Raw genomic sequence first — 7,013 nt, 5'->3', positions numbered from 1 at the left:
AAAATATCTGTAAATGTTCATTGAAATTAATAAAAAAAAGATAATAAAAAAAAATAGAGACTCACTTCTGTAAAAATTTTCCACTGTCCCTTTGACCTACTCTATATGAGACTCTATAGAGAATGACGGCCCTCTCCATTCTACTGCCCTTATTGATGAGCTTATGGTTAGAAAAACCCAATGCTAAGGGAGTATTTAACTTAAGCAGCTGTTAAGCAGTGTGTTAAATATCTGACGTTAGTGGCAAACATGATAATATAAAGACACCTCCCCCTTAAAACGCCTTCAACTGTCCATGAAATTCTCTAAAACTTTGTTCTGATTCTCCCACCTTATGATTAGAATAAGCTAATGTTAAATATAAAGTTATTGTGAACAAAGCCATGACTTTATATATATAGAAAAACTTTTTTCCTCTCCTTTAATGTTTGTTTTTTTTTCTTGTAATAATATATATAGAAAAACTTTTTTCCTCTCCTTTAATGTTTGTTCTTTTTTTCTTGTAATAATCTATTTCTTCAACTAATTTTTTGGCTCTCTATTTCAACACAACAGAATAATGCTAAAGCAGCTCAGAATAACACAAGCTACAGATGACTAGAGACTAGAAAGCACTTGATGTTTGTGTCAGACAATACTCAGACACCTGTAACTTTGTAAACGTTAAGCAATCAGAAAGATTACAAGGTACCTCCCTTATTTTAATTTTTTTTTGCCAATCTGTGACCCTGTAGCTCCTTTGTCAGTCAAAATTTTCTTGAATGTTTCTCATTTTATAAAATCCTTCTGAAATATAATAAACTCACTTTTACTTTAAATACACTGGTGATTTTTGCACAATGACAGAACTTTTTTTATGAGATGAATTAGACCCAAAGTGGAAAAGAGAAGTGGCTAGCCATAACACTTCCCACATCCTCTGTTATTTCTTATTACATATTGGAGTTTAAAAAGTTGTTTTGAAAAAAAAGAGTTGTTTTGTGTTTTGTTTCATTTCTTCTGTAATCTCAGTGTAATTACATGCTAAGAAGGCTGCATGATGTGGATGCAAAGCATCAGGCTTCTGAAATCTGAGAAATGAAGGTTCAAATTCAAGCTCTAACATTTATTAGATCTTTTACCTTGGATATAATACTTAAGATCTCTGGGCCTCAGTTTCTTTTCCAGAAAAATGGGACAATACTATCTTCATAATAATCTCTGAAAGGATGATAATAATGATGAAATACTAATGTCAGATGTTTATTGAGACCTTACTATGTGCAATGCGTTTACTATGTACTTTACTCACAATATCCTCACAACAACAAATCTGTGGCTGTTGAGTCTACTGGACTCCCAAGGATCCTGTAGGACAGGACAGAACTGCCCATAGGGTTTCCAGGGCTGTCATCTTTGCAGAAGCAGACTGCCATTTCTTTCTCTGGGTGTGTTTGAATTGAACCCTTTGGGTTAGAAGTCAACCATTTACCCACTTTCTACAAGGGTGTCCTTCACACTATCAGATATGTTGGTTGTCATTTTTCAATAGCACACAGGCTTAGAGCGGTGATATTGTCTGTCCAATGTCACATATTGTCACAGAGGGGTCTCCAAAGCTTTAACCAATACACTGACAATGGGAAAGCCCCTTGGATAAGGCTGGTATAGAAAGTGATCCAAAAAAAGTTAGTGGTTTTTACAAAATGCCATCTCCATAATCCACGATGAGCTGGAATCTGTGTCACTGACACCGCATCACCAAAGAATGCACTATTTTAAGTGTCTAAACACTACAGAATTCGCAACATGTCACAACTTGGATAGTTTTAAAAAACAGACTCATCTGCCACTCTCTGCCTTCATCAACAATGGGCAATGAATGCAATTTATTCTTTGGCTGATGGACACAAGTTCATTATTAAGATCATACACTGTTGTGCGGTGTAATGCATACCAGTACTGTATAACTTCTGAGCTTTTCCTTTTTGATGTCAGCCTTCTTTCTGTCAACTTTGCAAAACTCTTCTTAAACTAATGTTTATAATTTGCAACAGGACAGGGACCACACATAGCACGACTAACCTCACTAGACATTCCTAGATATAAAGAACTAAATCAGTCCTAAATGAGGGGCTAACAACCTTTTTGTGACAGTCAAGTGCACGTGTTAGTGCTAGACTTTTCAACAGTTACATTTTATGTGCTGAGGCCCTTTTCTTGTTTTCTGGCTGGGTTCCAGAGGGCTGCAGCTGCCAGATTTCTGCCTAAGAGCAGTGTCATAGCTTTTTCCTTAACCCAAAATAATGTTTGCAAACCTCTTGGCCATCTACAGATTATTAAATCAACTCCTCAAGGCTGGGCCAGGGTGGATATTATTTTCCTTATACCACCTTTGAAGTCTTTGAATTCTGGTGCTGGAGAAGAGTGTTGAAAATCCCACGGACTGCTGAAGAACAGATTTTGTCTTGGAGAAGGTGCAGCCAGAATGCTCCTTGGAGGCAAAAAATGGTGAAGCTTTGTCTCACATACTTTGGGCATGTTCCTAAGCTTTCTTAGGAACACAAGCTCAGAGTGGTGATATTGACTGTCTAGTGTCACAAATTGGAGAGCGGCGTCCTGTGTGAAAAGGTGGAGAGACAATGAAGGAGAGGAAGACCTCCTTAAACAGGTGGACTGACACAGTGACTTCAGCAACGGGCTTATTTGTTGTCAGAGATTTTAAGACTAGGACATGGTGTTCATAAGGACGCTATGAGTCTAACTCAACTCAAGGGCACCTAAAACAATAACAACAACAACAACTTTTTCCTCAAATTCTACTTCACTGTCAGATCAAACAGATCCATTATTCAAAATATCAAGAAAGTATTAGTATAAAGCCCACATGATTACTTAGTAAGACATGTGTTACATTAGGGAACAATCAGATAAAAGAGTTAAAGCTGTTCCCTGAGAATCTTTTCTACTTTACCAGAAAATGACTCAGAAATAGAGGAGGTTCTGGTGCTCAATAAATGCTCTCACTGCTGACCTCCTGTCCTGTTGGAATGAGCACACAATCACTGAGGAATACACACACCCTCGTGTGGTGAAGTCAGAGCCCAGCTCATGAAATTATTTATGTGTGAGGCCAGAACACTGGCCTTATGTCTTCTATTCTACCTACATAAAACAGCATGAATTCCATTGTGGTCTTCTCTGTCTTGTACAGATCAGGAAAGGTGCGTTATGTTCACACCAGGGCCATTCTGAAGGCTGATATACATACATATTTTTTAAATATATATATTGTGAAACATAACTGTAAATGGCTTATATAAGCGGTTTACCAACCCCAGATGGAAGTAAGAACTGCAAAGGAAATCAGAACACAGATGGGCTTGAGAGTAAGCAGAGGAAATGACTGCCTCTATGGCATGATTTCAGGGACATCAGAAGAGTTAGCTGTTAGGAAAACACCACTTTCCCCTCCAGCTGGTGAATGTCTAATTCTTTTTGATATTTGAAATAGAAATATCCTTGTTAAGACAATTCTTAAAACCTTTATTAAAATGTAGGCACTGTGACAGAAGAGAATTTCATCTGTATTGTTCACTGGTTTTTAAAGCAGAGCTCAGTATATAAAATGTTCTCAAAGCTGATGAACAAATGACTTACTAAAGTCTAGGAAAATATATGAAACTTTGCTCTTCTTGTTATGTGCTGTTGAGTTGCCTGCAACTCATAGCGACTCTATGTACAGCAGCTCTGAAGCCTGCTCTGTCCTGAACCAGTCTGACTCTGACTCTGACACACCTACCCCATTGCCCCAGTTACTGTATGAATCCATCTCATCTGGGGTCTTCCTCTCCTGCAGTGTCCCTCCACCCTTCCGAGCATGACATCCTTCTCCAAGGACCTGCCCCTCCTGGCCATGTGCCCAAAGTATGTGAGATAGAGCTTTAAAATCCTAGTGCCCAAGGAGAAATTTGGTTTCACCCTAGGTGGGACCCGAGATATAAGCCTGAGCTGTTTCATACGGGGTTTTTTACCTTTAAGGAACTACTCAGATTTAAATCTCTGGTTCCACTTAGCTGAAACTAATCATATCTTTTTCACAAAAAGTTTTACTTTCCAATATACCTACGGGTAGCACACAGACCTTCTAGATCAAGCATTACAACCATATACTTCTCCATCATCTATAGACAACAGTACATAAATAACAGCAGTTCCCATATGAGTCTCTACCAAATGTCAGACCTGATCTATAGACAAGGAGGAGGATCATTAGTACACTGCATTGTATACAGCACAGGGTCTGAAATGAGGGTGTTTGAGTTCAAATCCCTGAGCCATGTCCTTAACTCCTGTAATAGGTAAGACAGAACTAGAAGGGTTGACTAAAACACCCATTTTCTTTTCAGTATAAACATTGCTTCTCTTAAATCTTATTGGTTCTTCCTTCAAAATCCAGACTTCTGTATTCCTCAACATTTTATTAAGCAAGTTTTCAAGAGTGAAGTTGAACATTTACACTGACTACCTAGAAGCCCAGGCTGGTTTTAGAAGGGGTCATGGTACTAGAGATATTGTAGCTGATGTTAGATGGATCTTGGCTGAAAGCAGGGAATATCAGAGGAAAGTCTATCTGTGCTTCATTGACTATGCAAAGGCATTTGACTGTGTAGATCATAATAAACTGTGGCTGACTCTGAGAAGAATGGGAATCCCAGAACACTTGATCGTTCTAATGCGAAACTTATACTTGGACCAGGAGGCAGTCGTCAGAACAGAGCAAGGGAACACTGCATGGTTCAAAATTGGGAAGGGCGTACGCCAGGGATGCATCCTATCTCCGTACCTTTTCAACCTATATGCAGAACAGATTATCCGGGAGGCTGGGCTCTGTGAGGAGAAATGTGGGGTCAGGATTGGTGGACGATTTATCAACAATCTGCGTTATGCGGATGACACAACCCTGCTTGCTGAAACTGAGGAGGACCTGAAGCACCTGCTGCAGAGTGTCAAGGACTGCAGCCTGCAATATGGATTGAGGCTCAATGTCAAGAAGACAAAGATTCTCACCACTGGACCAATCAGCAGCATCAGGATGGATGGTGAAGAGATTGAGATTGTACACAGCTTTAGTTTGCTTGGCTCCATAGTCAACAGTCTTGGCACCAGCAGCCAGGAAATTAAAAGGCGCATTGCCATGGGAAAGTCTGCTGTTAGGGACCTCTCCAAAGTGCTGAAGAGCAGTGGTGTCTCTCTGGAGACTAAGGTGCGTCTGATACAGGCCATAGTCTTCGCAATCACCTGTTATGCATCAGAGAGTTGGACAATGACCAAGGAGGATAGAAGGAGAACTGATGCCTTTGAGCTGTGGTGCTGGAGAAGAGTACTGAGAATACCATGGACTGCTAGGAAAACAAATAGATTTGTCCTGGAGAGGGTTAAACCGGGTGGCTCCTTGGAGGCAAGGATTCTGAGGCTCCGTCTAACTTACTTCGGACATGTAGTGAGGAGAGACCGGTCCTTGGAGAGGGACATCACGCTTGGGAGGGTGGAGGGACGGCGCAGGAGAGGAAGGCCCTCTATGAGGTGGATTGATTCAGTGACTGGGATAATTGGGATGGGAGTGTCAGAGACAGTGCGATTGGCACAGGACAGAGTGGAGTTTAGGGCTGTTGTACATAGGGTCGCTATGAGTCGCAGGCGACTCGACGGCACATAACAACAACAACAACAACAACAACCTAGATTCTATTAACATTTTACTAGTTATTTTATTACCTATTATCCTTCTCTTTACCATTTATTAATTCATATCAGTTTTTGTGCATTTCAAAATAGTTTTTATTTATTTAAAAATAAATCAGAGATACACATTCCTCAATCTGCAGCATATGTATCTTAAAGGAATTCAGTATCAGTTAACAGTTTTTCTTTTTTCAGTGTTGATTGCCTTCGAGTCGAGCATGACTCAGCGATCCCATGAATGAAAGGCCTGAAGCTCCTCTACAACCATCGACATTTATTAAAGTTCAAAGAGTTTCCAGAGGCATGTTGTTTAGGAAGTGGATGCCACTCCTGCTTCTAAACCTGTCATAGTATGTTGTTATGTGCCATGGAGGCACCTGCAATGTTTAGCAACCCTATATACAGCAGCTCTGAACCCTTCCTTGTCCTGAGCCAGTCTCACAACTCCAAGACACCAAGCCCCATCACCCCAGTTATGGTATCAATCCATCTCATCCAGGGTCTCCTCTCTTGTGTTGTCTATCCACCCTTCTGAGCAAAATGTCCTTCTGCAAGGACCAATTTCTCCTGGCCACATGCCCAAAGTAAGTGAAGTGGAGCTTCAAAATCCTAGCCTTCAAGGAGAGACTCGGTTTTACCCTCTCCAAGACAGACCTATTTGTTTTCTTGGTAGTCCATGGTTTGTTCAAGACTCTTCTCCAGCACCACAACTCGAAGGCATCTATTCTTCTTCTGTCATCCTTAGTCATTGCCCAACTCTCTGAAGCATAATAAGTAATTAAGAAGACCATCGCCTGTATTAGGCACACCTTTGTATCTAGACTGACATCATTGCTCCTCAGTACTCTGGAGAGGTCCATGACAGCAGGTTTTCCCAGTGCAATTCACCTTTTGATTTCCTGACTGCTGATGTTGATTGTCGGGGCGGGGGACTCGGCTTGTTGTGTTGCTGCCGAGAACCAGACACGGTCCTGCAGTGGCAGCAGATCTTACAGCCGCCTGACAATGTCGTCTAATGTAGTAAAGCAGCCGCCACCCCTGCACAACAACAACAATAACTGCGAAGAAAGCGAGCAGTCTTTGCCGCCGCCAGCCGGCCTCAACAGTTCCTGGGTGGAGCTACCAATGAAAAGCAGCAATGGCAATGATAATGGCAATGGGAAAAATGGGGAGCTAGAAAATGTACCTTCCTCATCCTCTATCCACAATGGAGACATGGAGAAGATCCTTTTGGATGCCCAACATGAATCAGGACAGAGTAGTTCAAGGGGCAGTTCTCACTGTGACAG

The sequence above is a fragment of the Elephantulus edwardii genome, unplaced genomic scaffold (genome assembly GCF_000299155.1).
Source record: "Elephantulus edwardii isolate Elephantulus edwardi_28Jun2011 unplaced genomic scaffold, EleEdw1.0 scaffold00006, whole genome shotgun sequence".
Lineage (NCBI taxonomy): Eukaryota > Metazoa > Chordata > Mammalia > Macroscelidea > Macroscelididae > Elephantulus > Elephantulus edwardii.
The sequence above is the reverse complement of the archived record's forward strand: the minus strand, read 5'-3'. Positions refer to the sequence as shown.